The sequence below is a fragment of the Perognathus longimembris genome, chromosome 18, assembly GCF_023159225.1.
Source record: "Perognathus longimembris pacificus isolate PPM17 chromosome 18, ASM2315922v1, whole genome shotgun sequence".
In the NCBI taxonomy this organism is placed as follows: domain Eukaryota; kingdom Metazoa; phylum Chordata; class Mammalia; order Rodentia; family Heteromyidae; genus Perognathus; species Perognathus longimembris.
In genome coordinates, this window is record NC_063178.1 from 35,727,460 (window position 1) to 35,748,999 (window position 21,540).

A 21,540-nucleotide genomic window follows, 5' to 3' on the forward strand; every position below is an offset into this window, starting at 1 on the left:
TAATTAAAAATAATAAAAATATAAAATAATTATAGCAATAGGTAACAATGAGTAATAATAAATAACACTAAATAATAATAGACAATAAATAATATCTAAGAATAAAATAAATGGTAAGAAATAAATAATGAAAATTATACCAATAAGTAATAATAAAACACAGTCATAAAAAGAGAAAAATCACAATAGTGGTAAATAACAATAACAAATAATAAAGAATAAATATAGATGATCATAAATAATTAATAAAAATAAGTACAATAACAATTAATAAAATAATAGCAGTAAAAACAAAGGATAATAATAAACCATAGCCATAAATAATTACTAAAAAGAAGCAATGATAGGAATAACAATAAATAATAATTAATGATGAAATAAATAAAACTAGTTGATGAAAATAATAAAAATCGTAGCAATAAATAATAGTAAGTGATAATAATAAACCACCCTTAGTACATCATAATTAAATAAATAATAATAAAAAACGACAGCAACAAATAAAATTAAGCAGCAATACATAACAGCAACAGAGAATAATAGAAATAATAGGTAATAATAAAATTAATTATAAATATAATAAAATAATAACATTTGTGATTGCATAATAAATGATAGTCAAATAAATAATAGCAATACATAATAAAAATGGAAATAATTGGGTAATCGACTGACTCAATGATAATTATAAGATAATTGACTGAGTATTTGACGGTATCTATAATGATATGGTAATGGAGTGACTATATATAAGTATATAATTGACTATGATAACTGACAGATTCTATGATAATTATATGATAATTTACTCTTTGATGGCATATGTGATAATTGACTGTATGGCATAGATGATAATTGTATGGTAATTGACTGATTATGAGGCTATATATAATTGAATGACTATGATAATTATATGATAACTGAGGACTCTGTGACTCTATATATGATAATTAAATGATAATTGACAAACTCTGATGTTACCTATGATAATTATATGACAATTGTGTGTTTCTGTGGTGGTATAATAATTGTGTAATTGACTGACTGATAACTATATGATAATTGACTATTTGATTGTATCTATGATAATTACATGATAATTGATCCTATCATGGTATATATGAAAATTATATGATAATTGATGGTATATGTGATAATTGACTGTCTCTATGACAGTATCTATGATAAATGACTATTTGATAATTATATGATAATTAACTGTTTGATGATTTTTATAATTGACTATTATTGACAAAATCTGGGATATTATATGATAATTGACTCTATGACGGTATAATGAGAATTGACTTTCTGATGGTATAGATGATAATTATATGATATTTGACTCTATGATGATATCTATGATAATTTTATGGTAACTGACTGATTCTATGATGCTATGTATAATGATTGACTCTGTGAAGGTATCTATGATAAGTATAAGGCAACTGACTATTTTACAGTTTATGATAATGGTATGATAGACTGACTCTATAATAATTATATGATAATTGATGGACTCTATAATAATTATGTGTTAATTGACTGTCTCTGTGATGGTATAATGATAATTATATAATTGACTCTGTGATGTATCTATGATAATTATATGGTAATTTATTGACTATTTGACGGTATATATAATTGACTGACTCTATGATAATTATATGAAAATTGACTGACTCTATGATGGCATCTGTGATAATTATATAATAAGTGACTGACTATGATAATTATGTGATAATTCATCAACTCTGTGATTGCATATATGATAATTATATGGTAATTGTCTGGCTATTTGATGGTATCTATATTTGACTGGCTTTATGATAATTATATGATAATTGACTGGCTGTGATGGTATCTATAGTAATTATATGATAATTTACAGACCCTATGATAATTATATAATAATCAACTGACTAGTGTATGGCATACATGACCACTGACTGACTCTAGGACCCCAGTCTCTTCCTGAACTTTGCCCCCCTTGACTTTTTCCCTCCCCCAACCCCTCCTCACACCCACCCCAGGCTCCTTTGTTCCCCTCAAGGCCTCACCTTCCTCCTTAGGCCTTGGCTGCTTCTTCTTCTTCCTCTTTACAGGTTTTGTTCTCTTCCCCCCCAAGGAGGAGGGTGTCCATGAGCTTTTTCCAACAGCTTCAGGCTTCTGGGAGGAAGCAGGGGAAGGAAGTGGGAGGAAGTCCAGGAAGTGGGAAGCAGGGATCCTTTGATATTCACAGCTTAAGGCTTTTGGAGGGGCACAGGCCTTGGGCCAATGGCAGGCTGGATAGGAGTTTGAGAAGTTCCTTCCTTCAGGATTAGGGGGTGAAGAGGAGGGACAAGGGGTTGGGGGAGGAAGCCCAGGAAGAGGTATGGGAAGTTGGAGACCCCTGGGAAGCAGGGCATCCTTTAATATGCAGAGCTGAAAACTTCAGGAGGGGCTTCAGGTGGGAAGAGGTTCCTTAGTGACAATAGCACATGCATGCAAGGGTGAAGGGAGGAGGGGCGAGAGGAGGGGAGGGAAGTTGGGAAGTTGGGAAGGAGGGAAGTATGGAGGGAAGGAAGGAAGGAAGGAAGGATGGAGGGAAGGATGGAAGGAGGGAAGTCTTATTGCATTTATTTACCTAATTTATAATTTCAGCTCAGTTGATGTCATTTCCTTTATTTCAGTGTATTTTGTGTCATTTATCTATTTCATTAAACTAAAATAAAATGAAATGAACTAAACCAAATGAAATGAAAAAAATGAAATAATGTGACACAAAATGAAATAAAATAAGATGAAATGAAATAAGGTAAAATGACATAAAATGAAATGTGAAATGAAATGAAATAAAAAGAAATAAAGTAAAATAATGTGAAATAGAAATTAAATGAAATGAACGAAATAAAATGAAATAAAAAATGAAACAATGAAACAAATGAAATGAAATAAAGTGAAATAAACTGAAATGAAATAGAAGGAAATAATGTGAGATAAAATAAAATGAAATGAAATAAAATGAACTAAATAAAATGAAATGAAAAAAATGAAATAATGTGAAATAAAATGAAATAAGATGAAATGAAATTAAATAACGTGAAATAAAATGAAATGAACTAAATAAAATGAAATGAAAAAATGAAATAATGTGAAGTAAAATGAAATAAAATAAGATGAAATAAAACGAAATGCAGTGAAATTACATAAGATGAAATAAAGTGAAGAAAATGAACAAAATGAAATAAAATAAGGCAACTAAAATGATATGAAACAATAAAATAATGTGAAATAAAATAAGATTAAATGAAATAAAGTGAAATGACATAAAAGGAAACAAAATGAAGTAATGTGAAATAAATGAAATTTAATGAACTAAATAAAAAGAAATAAAATAATGTGAAAAAAATGAAATGAACTAAAAAAAATGAAATGAAAAATGAAACAATATAAAATAAAATAAGATGAAGTGAAATAATTTGAAATGATATAAAATAAAAGGCCATAAAATGAAACAAAGTAAAAAAAACAATAAAATAAGATGAAATGAAAATAAAATGAAATAAAATAAAATGTATATATTGAAAAATATATAAAAATATAACATGAAATTTGTAAACATATAATATGTAAAATATATAAAAGCATAAAATATATAAATTGTATATTACAAAATATATAAAAATATAATATATAGAATATAAAATGCATAAATATATAAATAAAATATACCATGTAAATGTATTACATATATTTACATACATTTTATTAAAATAGGACACATGCAATGCATATGCTATATGTAATATATGTTATAATATATATAAAATATAACACAATCTATGTCAACTATAATGTGTATGATGCCATGATAGAGGTAATATTTCTTAAACTATAATATATAAATACATAACACCAATAAAATGCATAAATATATAAAAATAGAACATATTAAGATATATTATCTATCTGTAAATATATCAGACTATACTACATATCATGTATTAAATACATCAGACTATACTATATATCCTATACATATAGAATATTATGAAGTATATAATATATAAGGCTATCTGTAGACATATTTATAAAACATACATGAGACAACATATGACACAGGAAACTATAAACTATATTAATATACTAAACCATAATATATTAAATTATAATATAAAAATATACACAAATATATAATACATACAATAAACTATACTATATTAAACTATAATATATATACATAAACATATAATACATATGAAATCACAAATATATTATATAAAATATAATACACTAAAATATGTTCTCTATCTAAAAATAAATATATAAATATTATCTATCTATAAATATATCAGAGCCTCCCTGGGGAGACTTGTTTGCCCAGCTGCTGCAGGGAAAGCTTTTTACAGTAAATAGGGAAGTCAATGGTCTAAGATAATTAGGCTCCAGAAAATAGTAGCTAGGTCACAGAGTTTTGCCTTGACTGGTTTGACCCTTTGTAATAGTGACACCCTTTGTTGTAGCCACATACTTTGTAGTAGAGACATCATCAACTTTTGTATTGATATGGATATCTTTCTGTATTAAATTTACTATGGAAGTTGTGAATTGATTTCTAACCCTATATAAACCCTGGCCCTCCTAAAATAAAGTGTGCATTGGTTCACTCGCCTCTGTATACCCCGTGTCCTGACTTTTGGCTGCAGTTATCTGGGTCCAACAAAATGTAACATATATATGTATATATGTATATATATGCATATATGTATCTTATATATGTATCATATATATGATATATATATCGTATCATGATATCATATATACATAAAAAGATTTTAAGAAATAAAACAGATGGAAATAGTGCATGTCAAAACATATAAAAACACAACAAATAAAATATAATCTGTACGGAATCTATGAAAATACAATATATGAATGTATTGTGTCCTTAAAACCTGGAGCAGGTTACAATGCAATGCTTGCAGAATCAATAAAACACGAAGAACCATATAACACACATGAAATCATATGGAATGTAACGTATGTGAGTATATATAAAATATAAATATATAAATATAAAACATAAAATGTATAAATATAAAATATAAGCATATATAAAGATAAATTGTAAGTATATAAACATAAAATGTATAAATATGAAATATGAGTATAATATAATATAAATATACATATAAAATACAAATATACATAAATATAAAATATAAGTGCTTATAAATATAAGTATATATAAATATAAAATATATATAAATAAAAATTATAGATAGGAAATATAAATATAAAATATAAATAAATATAACTATAAAACATAAGTATATATAAATATATGTAAATATAAAACACAAGGTATATAAAATATGTTAAAATACAGACATATGCATATATTTTACTACATTTTATATTTGTATACATGATATTTTTATATATTCTGCCCATATTTAGTGAAGGGACAGGGATGGGACTCAGTTTCCCCAGCTGCTTTTGGGGCGGGGGGAGGACATAGCAATCGGCACCCTCCCAGGCAAATGGACAAGCAGACCCCATAGATAGGCAGACAGACAGACACATAGACATAGACAGGAAGACGGACAGACAGACAGAGGGATCACAACAGGCCTGTCTACCCATCTGTCTGTTCGTCTGTCTGTCCCTCCACCTCTGTGTCTGTCTGCCTGTCTGTCTGCCTGTCTGTTTCTGTCTGTCAACCTGTGAGTCTGTCTCCTTGCCTGTATGTCTGTCTGTCTCTGTGTCTGTCTGTCTGTCTCTGTCTCCCTGTCTATCCGTCTTCCTGTCTATCTGTCCATCTGCGTCCACTTGTCTGTCTTCCAGTGTATCTGTCTGTTGTCTGTGTACCTGTCTGTCTGCCCTGTCTGTGAGTCTGTCTGTCTGGTCTCGTTGTCTGTCTCTGTGTCTGTCTTCCAATGTGTCTATCTGTGCATTTGCCTCCATTTCTGCTTGTCTGTCTCAGTGCCTGTCTTTGTCTACCTGTGAGTCTGTCTCCTTGTCTGTCTGTCTTCCTGTCTATGCCTGTATCTCTCTGTTTGTCTTCCAATGTATGTGTTTGCCTGTCTGTCTCCTCATCTGTTTATCTCTGTGTCCATCTGTCTATGTGTGTCTGTATGTCTGTTGCTATGTGTTTGTGTGTCTCTGGGCCTCCTTTCTACACTTACCTCTCTCTGTGTCTGTCTTCCAATGTATGTGATTGTCTGTCTGCCTGTGAGTCTGTCTCCTTGTCTGTCTTCCTGTCTATTCCTGTGTCTGTCTGTCTGCATCTGTGTCAATCTGTGTCTGTGTCTATTTGTGGTCCAATATATGTGTCTGCCTGTCTGTCTGTCTCCTTGCCCATCTATGTGTCTGTGTGTCTGTCTGTGTGTTGGCCTGCCTCTCTGTCTGTCCCTCAGCCTTTCTGCCTGTGTGTCTCTGGGCCTCCTCTCTGCATCTGCTTGTCTGTGAGTCTCAGTCTTTGTGTCTGTCTGTCCACCTATGTCTGTCTCTGTCTGTGTCTACCTGGAAGTCTGTCTTTCTGTCTCCTTGTCTGTCTGTCTTCCGGTCTAAGCCTGTATCTGTCTGTCTCTGTGTCTGTCTTCCAATGTACGTGCCTATCTTTTCTGTCTGCCTGTGAGCCTATCTCCCTGTCTGTCTGTCTCTGTGTCTGTGTGTGTCTATGTGTCTGTCTCTCTGTCTCCTTGTCTGTCGCTGTCTTCAATGTATGTGTCTTCCTGTCTGTCTTTCTTTGTCTGTGACTTTCAGTATGTCTGTTTGTCTCTGTGTGTCTGTCTCCATGTCTGTCTCCCAATGTATGTGTGTCTGTCTGTGTTGGCCTGTGTCTGTCTCTGTGTCTGTCTTCCAATGTGTGTGTCTGTCTTTCAGTGTGTCTGTCTACCTGTGAGTCTGTCTCCTGGTCTATCTATCTGTCCCTGTGTCTGTCTGTGTGCCTCTGGGCCTCCTTTCTGCGACTGCCTGTCTGTGACTCTCTCTGCCGGTGTGTCTGTCTGTCTGTCTGCCTGTCTGTCTTCCACTGTGTGTGTCTCTGTGTCTGTCATTTCTCTATTGGTCTGTGAGTCTGTCTTGCTGTCTGTCTGTCTGTCTAGCTGCGAGTCTTTCTGTATCCTTGTCTGTCTATGTGTCTGTCTACCTGTGAGTCAGTCTGTCTATGCCTATGTGTGTGTGTCTATGTGTCTGTCTCTGTGTCTGTCTGTCTCTCTGCCTGTCTCCATGTCTGTCTCTGTCTGTGTCTGTCTTCCAACGGATGCATGTCTATCTTTTCTGTCTGTCTGAGTCCGTCTCCCAGTCTGTCTGTGTCTAGCTATTTGTCTTTCTGTCTCCTTGTCTGTATACCTGTCTGTCTCTGCATCTGTCTGTGTATATGTCTGTCTGTCTATGTATCTGTCTACCTGTGAGTCTGTCTCCTTGTCTTTCTCTCTGTCTGTGTGTCTGTCTGTCTGTCTACCTGTGAGTCTTCCTGTCTCCTTGTCTTTATGTGTGGCTCTGGGTCTGTCTTTCTGCTTGTCTGTCTGTCTCTTTGTCACTCTGTCTCTGTGTTGGCTTTGCTGCCTGTCCATCAGTCTGTCACATCAGCCCTGGGATCCCATATAATGAGGTGACTCTGCACTGATGATGATGGTGATGATGATGGTGATTGTGAGAATGATGGAGAATGTTCCAGAGGAGAAATTCCCTGGGCCAAGCACAATTCTGGAAGATTCCAGGACACCTGCCGTTTGGTGCTTAGGACTTGGCATCTGTTCTGGAAGCTTCCAGGGCTGGGAAGGAGAGCATATAGAATAGAATAAAATGAAATAAAAATAAAATAAAATAATAAATCAGGATGAAATAAAGGAAAATGAAATAAAAATAAGGGAAAATGAAGTAAAATAGAATAAAGTAAAATAAAACAAAGCATATCAAGATAAAATAAAAATAAAAAATGAGTTAATATAAAATTAAACATATCAAGATGAAATAAAGGGAAATAAAGTAAAATAGAATAAGTTAAAAAAAAGAAAATGAGCAAATTAAGGTTAAAAAACCAAAATGAGGAAAAGTAAAGAAAAATAGAACAATAAAAAATGCAAAATAAAAGGAGCAAAGGAGCTAAAGAGAGACTTCACAGGAGAAGAAATAAAAATGGCAAAGAAACATGAGGAAATGTTCAACATCTCTGGCAGTAAAGGAAACGCAAATAAAAACAACCCTGAGATACCACCTCACTCCAGTTAGAATGGCCTATACTCTGAAATCAGCCAACTGCTGGAGGGGATGCGGGGAAAGAAGAACCCTTCTCCACTGTTGGTGGCAGTGCAAATTAGTACAACCACTTTGGAGAACAGTATGGAGGTTCCTCAAAAAGCTCAACATAGACCTACCCTATGACCCAGCCATACCACTCCTTGGCATCTATCCTGAACAACAGGTCTGAGTATATCAAAAAGACATCTGCACATCCATATTTATCACTGCACAATTTACAATAGCCAAAATATGGAAACAACCCAGATGCCCCTCTACAGATGAATGGATCCAAAAATGTGGTACCTATACACAATGGAATACTACATAGTGATTAGAAATGATGAAATATTGGTATTCTCATGGAAATGGTCAGAACGTGAACAAATAATGTTGAGGAAGACAAGCCTAGAACACAGAGAACAAAGGGGCATAGTCTCTTTGATAAATGACTGTTAAAGGAGGGGTGGGGACAGTAGAGACCAGGTCTGTGAAACAAAAAACTTCTTGTGAAATGGCATTTCCCACAGGTTTAGGTCAGCGACCCTACATTATGTAACTAAAACCAAACTACTCAATATATAAAGGTCTAAAATAGACCTCTCAGTGAATCACAATAGCTCAAAAGCTATGTATGTATGTTCATATAAGACAAGGACAAGCAAACTCTATTGTTGATGTTACATTTAAAGTCCTAGGTGAATTTCTTTTGGCGTAGGCCACGTGTACTGTGTATGATTTTGGTACATTGTGTAATGTATATATGTCTAAATGATCTAGGGAAGGGAAAGAAAAACAGGGTGTAAGCTATCACAAGAAATGTACTCATTGCCGTATTACGTAACTGTACCCATTTTGCACAACACCCTGTCAAAAAAATTTTAATTAATAAATAAATTTTTAAAAAGTGAAATTCTATCTGCACATGATTAACAAATGAGGCAAATATTGGAGTTAAGAATGTAGTTCAGTGGTTAGGGGATTGATCTAACATGAAAGACCCTGCCACCAAAGGAGTAGTAGTAAGGAGGGAGGACTGGAGGAAAAAAAGAAGAAAAGAAGAGAGAATGATCAGAATATGCTATATCTTCAATAATGCTTAGGAAAAAAAAGAAACAAAAAAGTCATAAGATAAAATTAAACATGAGAATAAAATAAGGAAGTAAAATAAATTAAAATTAAGTATACCAAAATAAATGAAAATAAGACAAAAATAAAGTAAAATACAATTTAAAAAATAAAGTGGAAAGCCAAGTAGGGCAAGAGACGAGAGTGAAAAAGATTAAGAAAAATGAAATAGAGAAAAGTAAAATAGGGGGGAATGAGGGAGGAGGTAACAAACAGTACAAGAAATGTATCCAATGCCTAACGTATGAAACTGTAACCGCTCTGCATATCAGTTTGACAATAAAAATAAAAAAAAATCCTCAGTCGTTAAAAAAAAGTAAAATAAGAAAGCAATAGAAAAATAATGGGAAATAAAATCAAAATTAAAATTAAGAATTACAGGGAGGGAAATAAGGCAAGATAAAAAAGTAAAATAAAAATTAAAATATATTCGGAATGAAGGAAACTAAGGTTTAAAGAGGAAGAAGCTAGAGAGATAAAAATAAATTAAATTAAACGTGGTCGCCAGACATTTTGTGACATGATGATCTCAGAGCCTGGAGAAATAAATAGAAATAGAGGGGAAAAAAAGGAAATGCAGACCAAATTCAGCTGAGTTCTGGTTGTTTACTCTTCATGTTTTCCACAGACTTCCAGAACTTTTCAACTCCTAGAAAATAAATAAAAAAATATGTCACAATATTAAAATCAATTACCAATAAAAAAATTATAAATGATAAACACGGTAGATGATGAATACTATAAATCACAAGTAGATGATAAATAAGTGTTATAATAAATAAGTTATAAATAAATACAAATATGTAAATAAAAATAAATATAATAAATGATAAATATTATAAATGGTAAACACTGTAAATGATAAATACTATAAATCATAAGTAAATGATAAAGAAGTATTATAATAAGTTATAAATAAATAAATACGAATATAAATGAAATATGAATCAGTAAAAATAAGCAATAAATGATAAATATTATAAATGATAAACAATTTATATGATAACTATTATAAATTATAAGTAAATAATAAATAAATGACATAGATAACAAATATAAATGAGTATTATAAATGGTAAATACTGTAAATGAGAAATACTATAAATCATAAGTAACTGATAAATGTTATAGTAAATAAGTTATAAATAAATAAATACGAATGTAAACGGGATAGAAGTCAATAAAACTGTAATAACCAAGGCCACGCCCCCAAGGAGCTCAAGGACAACAGGCCAGGCCCAACGGAATGCAGGGACGCCAGACCACGCCCCCTGATGCAGGGCCACGCCCCCACGGATGCCAGACCACGCCCCTGAAGAGCCAAGGGACTCCAGGTCACACTGAGGAAGAGTGAATGAAAGGCCATGCCCTCAAAGAGAGCAGGGAGGCGAAGCCATGACCCCAGAGGAGCACAGGATGCCAGAGCACAGGATGCCAGGCCACAGCCCTGGACGGCAGACCATGCCCATGAATGACAGGCTATGTCCCCAAGGAGCACAGGGATGCCAGGCCATGACCCCACCCAGAATCATCATATCTGCCAGGCCACGCCCCCAGTGACACCAGTTCTGCCACCCATGCCACGACCCCAAGGCCTCACATCCGCCAGGCCACGACCCCAAGGCTTCACCTCCAACTAGGCCATGCCTCCAAGCCCTCAAACCAGCCAGGCCAGGCAACCAGCACCACAGCCTCCTCACTCCAGCCAGGTCTTGGCCCCAAGAGCCACCCCTTGCTAGGCCACGCCCCCAAGGCCTCACGTCCTACCAGGCCAAACCCCATATACCCCACTTCCTACCAGGCCATGACCCCTAGGCCTCAGGCAGGCCAGGCCATGGCCATGCATACCACGACACCACACCAGGCAGATCACGCCCTGCAATACCTCCATTCCCGTTAAGCCCGGCCCACCACATCACAATGATGTCTCCTAGGTCCCACCCCGGAGGTGCTAACGCCCCAGTTGGCCAAGTCAGGATGCCCCCAGGACTCCACCTGGAGCCTCCCTTCACCTAGGCCACACCCCGAGTCGCTATTGCACACCTGGCTCTGCCCGCCACGTCAGGACGTCCCTAGGACCCCAGCCGGCTGGAGCCTCACTTCCCCTGGGCCCTGCCCTTAATTTGCTAAAGCACAGCTGGCTTTGCCTGCCACGTAAGGACGTCCCTTGGGTCCCTGCCAGAGCCTCACTTCCCCTAGGCCCCGCCCCTGAGTCTCTAATGTCTGCAGGGTCCCGCCCACCACATCACAATGATGTCCCACCCGGCCCCGCCCCCAGACCACGCACGGACCCTAGACCAAGCCCCGATGTGCCTCACCTAGGCCCTGCCCACTTAAGGCTTCACATCCTCCCGGCCCTGATCCCCCCCCCCCCACACTCAAAGGCAGTGCTTCCTGGCTTCTCGGCTCCCGCCCCTCTGCTTAAAGGCGCCTCGCACCAGCCTGGGCGCCCACCTCCAGGTATACGGGGATAGGGACGGGCGTCCACTTCCTCTGTGGGGCCCTACACCGCCAGTCGCCACTGCCGCCACAGCTCCGGACAGTGAATGAAGTGCTGCTTGTGGCATCATCAAGCGGTGGGTGACTACCTCGCTCCCCACCAGCCTGCTGCGCATGGGCCAGCAGGGCTGGGCACGCCACACAGCCAAGGAGGCCTCACTGCGCATGCCCAGCAAGAGTGGCCAGGATGTCACTGCACATGCGCAGCAGGCTGGACTGCTGCTTGGGGAGCTTCCGGGCACCACTGCATGCACAGTAGCCTACACTGTGGAGAAGGGAGCTATCAGGTGTTAGTACACCATGACAGGCTGCACACCCGATTGGTAGCCTCTGGGTGCCACTGCGCCTGCGCAGCATCCTGAACCACCCAGCAGGGAGGCACCAGGCAAAGTGCACTTGTGCAGCTGGTTGGACTGCTGAGCACAGAGGGATGGGGCACCATTGCTCATGCACAGCAGGTTGAACCACCAGGCTGACAGTGACCTGATGCTTCTGCATGCACAGCAGGCTGTACTGCCTAGCGGAGAGCCTCTTGGCACCAGTGCCCATGTGCAACAGGGCAGGGGATGGATTACCCACAATTACGGGTGGTGACATCATCGTCCTCCGTCCTGTAGGTCGTCTTTCTATGTATTTTATATTAGTAATTATGATTTATAATAATTTATAATTATATAATTTATATATAATATATCATAATTCACAATATAATTATTTATAATTTATAATTTATATATAATTTATAATACTGTAGTTATAAGTTAGGTATAATTTATAATGTTTGTAATTATTTATAATCAATATTAATGTAGGATTATAATTATTTATAATTTATCTATAACATACAATTTTATTTGTCATCATAATGATTATTGATAATTTATGATCAGTTATTATTTGTATATAATTTATAATGGATACAATCAAAATTACTCATCATTGATATGTAAATTATGATGATCCTGATTTACAGTGTGTATATAATTTATGGTCATTTATCATTATGATGTGTATATATTGCACAATTACAATTATGTAGAATTTTAATGTTATTTAGAATCATGATTTTTTATAACTATTAATAATTTACAAATTATGCATAATTTATACTAATAATTATTTGTAATTAATGTATAATTTTCTTATAATGATTTATAATATGTCCTTTTAATGATTTATGGTTATTATAATTAAGAATATATAATTATTTATAATTATTTGTAATTTATATATAATTTGTAATTATTGTTATTCTAAGTATAATTTGTAATGTATAATTATAATTATGTATATTTTAATGTGATTATAATTATTATAATTTAAAAATTATAATAATTATAATTTTCTAATTTATGATTACAATTATTATAAGTTTTATGTAATTTAGAATAAACTTTTAAAATTATTATAATAATTCACATTATGATTATTATTATCAATACTAATAATTTATAATTAATATAGTCATGTATAATTTGTATATAATTTATAATTGTTATAATTATTGTAAGTTTTCATAATTAATATATAATTTATAATTGTTATAATTTTGTATAATGTATATATGTTATCCATATTGTAATTTTCCTAAATATATTATTAGTATAAATATTGTGCCCTGCGATTGATGACACATCATTGTTCAATATCTTTTATTTTTAATTATACATATCATATGATGTACATCTTCTATTATTCTTTATATATACATAGATTTATTCTGTCCCACATTGCACGTAGTATATTATGTATTTATGTACATCTTACTTTCATATATTTATATGTGATATCTCTTATTTGTACGTTATTTCATGTCTATTACATATATTATCATATGTAATAAATTCATGTTATTTTATACCTATTATGCATATATTGTCACACATAGTATATATGAATTATAAATCATTGATAATTTATATAAAATTCATGATTATTACAATTATTTATAATTTACATGTAATTTATAATTCTGTTTATTTATAATTTTAATGTAATTTAGATTACACTATTATTATTATTGTATAATATTTCTCCTTTCTTTTTGTTTCCTCTTTTGTAGATTTTTCCCTCGGTGAGTCAATCATCAAACCCTGGTGTCGTCAGGTTTGGATCAGCGACCTTACATTATGTATCTAAAACCAACTACTAGACAGTGCTCAAGCCCTGAGTCCAAGGCCCAGGACTGGCCAAAATAAATAAATAAATAAATAAAACCAACTACTAAATGTATCTACTAATGTATCTAAAACAACTACTAAATATAAAAAGGTCTAAAATAGACCTCTCAGTGGATCACAATAGCTCAAAAACTACATATGTATGATCATATAAGACAAAGATAAGCAAACTCTATTGTTGACGTTATATTTAAAGTTCTAGGTGAATTTCCTTTGGCGTATGCCACGTGGCTACTGTATACGTTTTTGGTACACTGTGTATTGTATATATGCCTACCTGATAGGGAAGGGAAAGAAAAACGAGGGTGTAAGATATCACAAGAAATGTACTCACTGCCCTATTATGTAACTGTACCCCTTTTGCACAACACCTTGTCAACAAAATTTAATTAATAAAAAAAAACACAAGGAGAAGTGTCAAATGGCAAGGTAAAACAGAGAAAATAATGCTCTTTCCACCTTCTCAATAGATGTCCACTTGGAGATTGAGTGGACCCAGTGGCCTATTGAAAACTGAGAGAAGTCCAGTGATAGAAAAAGAATGTCACTTTGCCTTACGTGAGTCTCAGCATTTCCTGAGCAACTTTGATCAGACAATCTCATTTTCTCTGTGCACAGACTATTCCCCAGGAGCTCAGGACATCTGATTTTGAACAGAGAGGTGACCCTAGAATGACAAGGGACCTTTACTACAGTATGGCTGCCACCACCTGGATTTTGTCCATAAGGAACCTGTCCCCTTTCCTACTAGAGCCTCAGTTGCCTTCTCTGCAGGATATAAGGTCAGAATCATTGGATGTTCATGTTGCTTTCTGTGGTCAAATTGGTTTATGGCAGCCTGTGTTTCTGTCCATTCTTGAGGAGTAGATGCTTTAGATGAAGTTGCCAACTTAGTTTAAAAGATAGCTTTGTACTACAGATACAAACCACTTTTTATCTGTCTTAGAAAATCATGACTTGCTCTTTCATAACCTGTGAGCTTTTTAAAAACATTTTTTTCACTTGCAAAGAAAGCAGTTAATAGTTGATTCAGAAATGTAGGTTTATAGCTTTATACCTTGTTTTTTGCTTGTAAGTAAGGTAATTAATAACAGGGTTGGAACTGTAAATTATGTTACTAGGTAATTGTCTGCTGTGGGATGGAATATTGATACTTGCAGGTTCCCTGCAAGTCCATTTGCTTCAAATCTCCAGGATTTCATTTCTTTTTAACATTTTTTTTAAAAAAAAAGTTTGACAAAGAATTCTCTTAGTTTTCAAAACAACTCTGGCACCAATGAAAACACAAGCCATGTTTCTGCATGCTAAGTACTGCATTAGCTTTATTGACCAAACCAGAATTCCAAAGTCCATGGAATGAAACCCTTCATTTGTAGAGGTGACAGAAAGGGATTCCAGTTTCAGGATGACCTGCTTTGTGTGTCTATGATCTATGCAGATCATTTGATCTCAGGTCCCGCTCATAATGGATCTTGTAAAAGTAATGGTGATCCCGGTGGTGATGGCTCATCTCTGTAATCATGGCTACTCAGCGGGTTCAGATCCAAATGAAAGGGTCTTAAAGCTAGCCTGGGAAGATTAGTCTAAGAAACTCCACTCCAAACTAGCCAGCAAAAAGCTAGACTAAAGACATGACTCAAGTGAGCAAACCAGATAAGCATATCTGAAGCCATAAGTTCAAACTCTAGTACTGGGGGTGAATAAAGTAATATGTGGATTTGTATGTGGCTGGGCAGGCTTGTGTCAGGTCAGTAAGTGAAGGTGTGTGTGTGGGGGGGGGGGTCATTCAGAGGTGGTAGTAGGGAGTTGCTCCATAATCTACCGTTACTGATACCTCTGCTTCTCATTTTAATCTAGAAAGGCATAAAATTTGATCTTCACACTGCTGCAGAACACACAGAATTCTGACTTCACTTTCATTGTTCTTTTGTGTTCTTTAAAAAATTAGGCCCATTTCATGTTTTCACATTTCCCCATCCTTTAGCATATGCTTAGGTTTCATGTTAAATCATTGGGAGGAACACATGAGGACTCCTGCAACCCCATGCTGACAGTACAGTCCGTATGTACAGGACAGTCACATTAAAAAGAAATATAAAGAAAACTTTCTTCCCAGAGGAAAGAAGGGTAAAGTAGGAAGGGAAAAACAAATACAGAGAAAAGGAAGAGACTTTTGCTACAGAAGCCTTTATTTTATCTCTGTCATAGATTTCTCAAGACATAAAAGCTACATTTTCACATCTGTGCTCTGAACATGGAAGTTAAATTAGAATTACATAATGCCAATATCTCTGTATATGTAAACGCAAGGATAAAAGTGGTAGAATTTACCACGTGTGTGTGCCAGTCCTGGGATTTGATCTTTGGGCCTGGGCTCTGTCCCAGAACTTTCATGCTCAGAGCTATTATTCCATAGCCACAGGTCTATCTATGGCTTTTTTGGAGATAAGAGTTTCATGGATTTCCTGGGCCAGCTTCAAACCTCAATCCTCAGATCTCAGCCTTTTCTGAGTAGCTAGGATTAGAGCTATGAGCCACCAGTGTTTCAAAACATTTGATAAATGTTGCCATCATTTAATTCTCCCATTAGTTATACTTACAGAAAACAGAATCAAAAGTAAAAGGCTAATAGTAGAATCAGAGCAGCATAGAAGTCAGTGGGATTACAGTAGCACTCCACAATGCACTCTTCCAAGCGAAGTGTGTGTTTCACAAATCACTGAAGGTAGGAACACAGATGGCTCTAAGAAAAATACTGATGGATGGAGGATTGGGAAAAAGTGGTACAGATTGTCTGGTCTTCAGACAATTTATGGGTAACTGTCCATCTTCCTTCTAGACTCAAATGGTTAAATGGAAGATGTGTGCACAACTTGGAATTATGTTCCTTTTATCTTTTCTGTTATGAAAGGCAATATCCTGCTTGATTTCAGGAGAGAAGGTCACTCAGGTAATCTGAATTCAAGTCATCATGTACAGAAGATTCTTAAGGCAAGTGCTAACAGCTGGGAGCTGCAAAGAGAAAAAGAAGGTGGAAGGTTTCATCTCATGTTGTTTATAGTACTAGCAGCCTATGAGTTTAAACTTATAAGATTTTCCTCAGTCCTCTGTGATATTTGACAACTCGAATGTCAATTGAACTATCACTCTGATCTGGATTGTATTTCTCTGTTGTGTGTTTTAATCAATTATCTAACTATGGACATTTTCTTTTGTTGTCATGGGGCTAGCTCTCTTATCACTTTGAGCCATAGCTCAACTTCCAGTATTCTCATAGTTAATTGGAGGTAGGGTTAGCTGTGAACCACAATCTGATCTTCAGATCTCAGATTCCTGAGTAGCTGGGATTGCAGGCAAGAGCCCTCACCTCCAGGCTTCCCTTGTCATTTTAAATAGGATTCACTGAATTACAGAAGGCTTTGAATTGAAGTTGATTCAAAGTCTGCTGGATGGCAGAATTGCCCACCTTAATGTCAAGAGCTACAGGGTCCAGATTCTCCTTTGAGAACTACACAAGTCAGCATAAAGCAACTTAGCCCTGACTGTGAGGATTTCATCAGCCTCTCTGACCACTCCGGAATGTCCACTTGATTTTTAAAAATTCAAGTGTTCCTCATATAATGTAATAGCTATAGTCATTGCTCCCAAGGACTATTGAAGCCTTTTTTCAGATGAATATACTTGAACGTAAGCTGTCTCATCAAAACTGACAATTTATAAAATACATATTGTATATACCTAAGTGTAAACTGAGGTGCAAGTAAGTTCAGTAACAAGGCCCCACATATTTGGGAACTAGACAGTGAATTTAATAATCTATGGACTACAACTGAAGTGTAGGCCATGAGTCTTTGATGTAGAGAGGGTGACTCACATGACCTCTGTTTTATATTTCTCACCATTTCAGTGGCTTGCCAGTGTAGGAAATATTGTTGAACACCAAGCATCTATTCTCACTCAGTTTCTAGGGGTCAGAAGTCCAGGAGAGGCTTGCAGGGGGGATGTAAGTAAGAAGCTCAGGAGACAACTGAAATTTTCTGTTGGGGCCATGGTCATCACCAGGCTTGACTCCTTCCCAGCTCATGTACCTCAGCCATCATATGGAAGCTGTATCTCCTTGTCATGGGGCCTTTTCCATAGACTGCTCACTAATGGAGTTGTTTCACCAGGAGCAAAGTGTGAAAGAGAGATAGAGTTATAGAGAGATGTCACAGTGAGAGTAACAGCCATTTATAACTTCATATCAGAAGTGATACTTCATTTCTGTCCCTTTCTATTCATTAAATGCACAGACTAGATCTGTCCACATCTGAAAAATGAGGCAGGTGATTGTCAGAATTGGTGCAGTTTTGACCTGCGACTTCCTTTTAGAGTACTTCCTGATAAAGGGACCTGCTCAGCTAATGACTTGCAGTTCTGAATTGAAGGAAAAATCTACACCTCACCTAAGCTCTGTCATATCCAGTGCCTGAATAGGTCTGTGCGCAAGACACGTGGTCTTGGACAATGTTTGGTATGCCTGGCACTGGCTGGCAATGCCCTGAGGCTATGGGCTCCTGAATGGGACAGAAAAGAAAGGAAATTGAGAAAATAGTCTAAGAGACATCTAGGAAGGGAAATAGTGTAATCTGTGTGAAGAGTCTAGGGAATAGAGAGAGCACTCTATGATAAAAGATAATGGCCATGCCAGTCATGGCCATATACTCCTGTAGCCCTGCCATTCAGAACACAGAGGCAGAAAGATCATGAATCAAATTCAGCTTGGCAACATCATCCTCTTCTATATAAAAAAGAAGGAAGATAGAGACAAAGGGAGGAAAAATATAACAAAGGAAAATAAGAGAATGGGAGGAGATGGTACAGAAGACAGAGGGGTAAATAGAGGAAAGTAGGGAGGGAGAGGATTAGAAGAACCAGTGTTACAAGGGAAAGTATAAGTTTGGATGTGTAAGTAAACCTCATGGATAAATCAACAATGGTAAATGACACCAACTAATTATGGAGACTTTTAAAGGAGGAAGAATAAAGTGGTAGGTCACGATAACTAACAAAATGAAATACGGTTATGGAAGTATGGCTCTCTCAGATTGTTTTGTGAGTGATCTTTCTGGTATAGTTTTTGGAATTAAGTCTTGCTATGGTAAGTTGGACTGAAAACAATTATACAGGCCAAGCTGGCCTCAACCCCCCAAACCTCCTGCCTCAGCCTCTTCTGCCTTCTGTGTTTGTGACTATGGTATTATTATGCCCAGCCCATGTTTAATACTGTGTTGTTGTCAGACCTAGGGCTGGAACACAGGGCCTAGGAACTGTCCCTCAGCATTTATGCTTAAGGGTAGCCCTATCATACTTGATGTGACAGGGCCACTTGCAGTTTTCTGATAATTAATTGCTGAGAAACGTCTCATGGACTTTCCTGCCCAGGCTGGCTTTAAATGAGATTCTCAAATCTCAGCCTCCTGAGTAGCTACAATTGCAGATATGAACCACCATTGCCCCACCCATTTTTATTTTCCTTGAAAACAATTTAAAGTGGGCACCAGTGGCTCACACCACCAGAAATCCAGAAGTGGTGCTGTGGCTCTAGTGGTAGAGAGCTAGCGTTGAGCTTAAGGTCAGCTCAGGAACAGCATCCAGACCCAGAGTTCAACAGCAAGAGCAAAAACGGCCTCTCAAGTAGAATAACTTTCATGTACATGTTGTGCCTTTACTTGATTTTGGTGTCCTGGTTATTGTGTATATGTTTATCTGAATTAGAGAAGGGAAGGGAAAACATCAAAATGTTGAGACAAAAGAGAAAGGGCAAACCAATGCAACAGTGATACTCACAAGAAAATATGTCGTTAAGTAACTGTACATCTCAGGCAAGGGGAAATTTTAAAGGAGGGGAGAGGGGAGAATGAAAGAGGTGATAAGTGTGACAAGAAATGTATTTACTACCTTAGGTATGTAAGTAACCCCTCTATATGTCACCTTGACAATAAAATTAAATTAAAAGAAAAGTAAAAGTGATTAAGCTAATCAAAAACAAAAGCAGGACAAAGAAGCATAGAAAATGGTACAAACAGGAAACTCAAACTAGAATGGCAGATGTGGACAAAACTATGATATAATCTTGGATGTCTGCTCTTCCTTCTCAGGTAGAAACAGAATATATGATTCAAATTGTTGTATTCTGAGAGCAAGAATAATCCACAGAGGCACACTTAAGGTCTGAAGGAGCTTTACTTACAAAGGTATTTTATTTACAATCTAAACCCCGGAAGCAGATCCACCTCCACCTCCTTATGCTCACCCGCAATTACCTTGTCCTGAGTTAGTTACCCAGAACTCAGACCTGAGACCTGTCTTAACCTGGACTCTGAACCTCCAACCTAATTTCTAATCACCTCAGCCTCCAGGCCTGGAAATGTCCAAAACTCCAGACGTCCAGAGGAGCAGGATTCCTTCCTGTAGGCCTCGCCACTCTTCAAACTTTAAGCCTCAAGCCTCCCCCACAGGCTTTAGTCTTATCTGCCATCATCAGGATCTGGACTCCTCCCTCAGGCCTCAGGCCTAAGATTTCTGCTCAGGCCTTAGGCTTGGGATTCTACCTCAGGTCTCAGGCCTAAGTCTCCTCCTCAAGCCTAATGCTCCAGTTCAGCTTCGCCCCCCTCCTCCAGCTGGCCTGGTTTGGCTCTCCCCATTCCTATGGCAGGCCTGCTATGGATCACTGCTCCACTCTTCTCCTCAGACATGCTCTGTTCTCCTCTCTGCCCTGCTCTCCGGCTGGTCTCGTTCCTCTTTGCACTGCTTCACACCCCTCTTCTCTCCTCCTGCTCTTATCCTCTTCTACAGAAATACTCCCCTCTTTTATTTCCCCGCACCAGAAGTACAGGGGTGGAGTTTCTGGTCCCTCCAGAGTTGGGCTTGATTTCCTCTTTCTTATGCAGTGGGGCATGGCAATCACACCAACATGGGGAGTGGCTTCTGTCCTTCAGGTTATTACAAAATCGTTGCAATATCCCATCTCTTGGGCTCCTTTGTAATTAGATATAGATAATGCCATAGGACAAGAACACTGTTGCAATTTCTGTAAAAGGATTGAGTACACTGGGTGATGTTTCCCCCTGCAGAAAACCTAAGGTACCCTGCCCTCCTTACCCCCACCAGACAAAGATTAGGAGCCACTGGCCAGTGTCCTCTTCTTATGATTCCCACATGGTTGCCATGGAAGCAGTAGCATCGTTCCATGTACCTGGCTTCCTTGGCAACAGTCCTCCAGGCTCAAGAGCATACCTAGCAGTGGGTGCCTACTGAGCCCTGATTGGTCCATTCCTCACTGATGTCACTGGTCCCACTTGTGATTGGTCCATTTGCTCCCTGATGTCATCAGGCATTGTGAGGCATCCCAAGTAGAGTATATAAGAAGCTATTCTCCACTTTTGTCACTTACAGCACTGGGAGCTTTTCCTGGTGACCTGCTGGACTAACTTCGAAGGACTCTAAGGCTTTATTTGTGTGG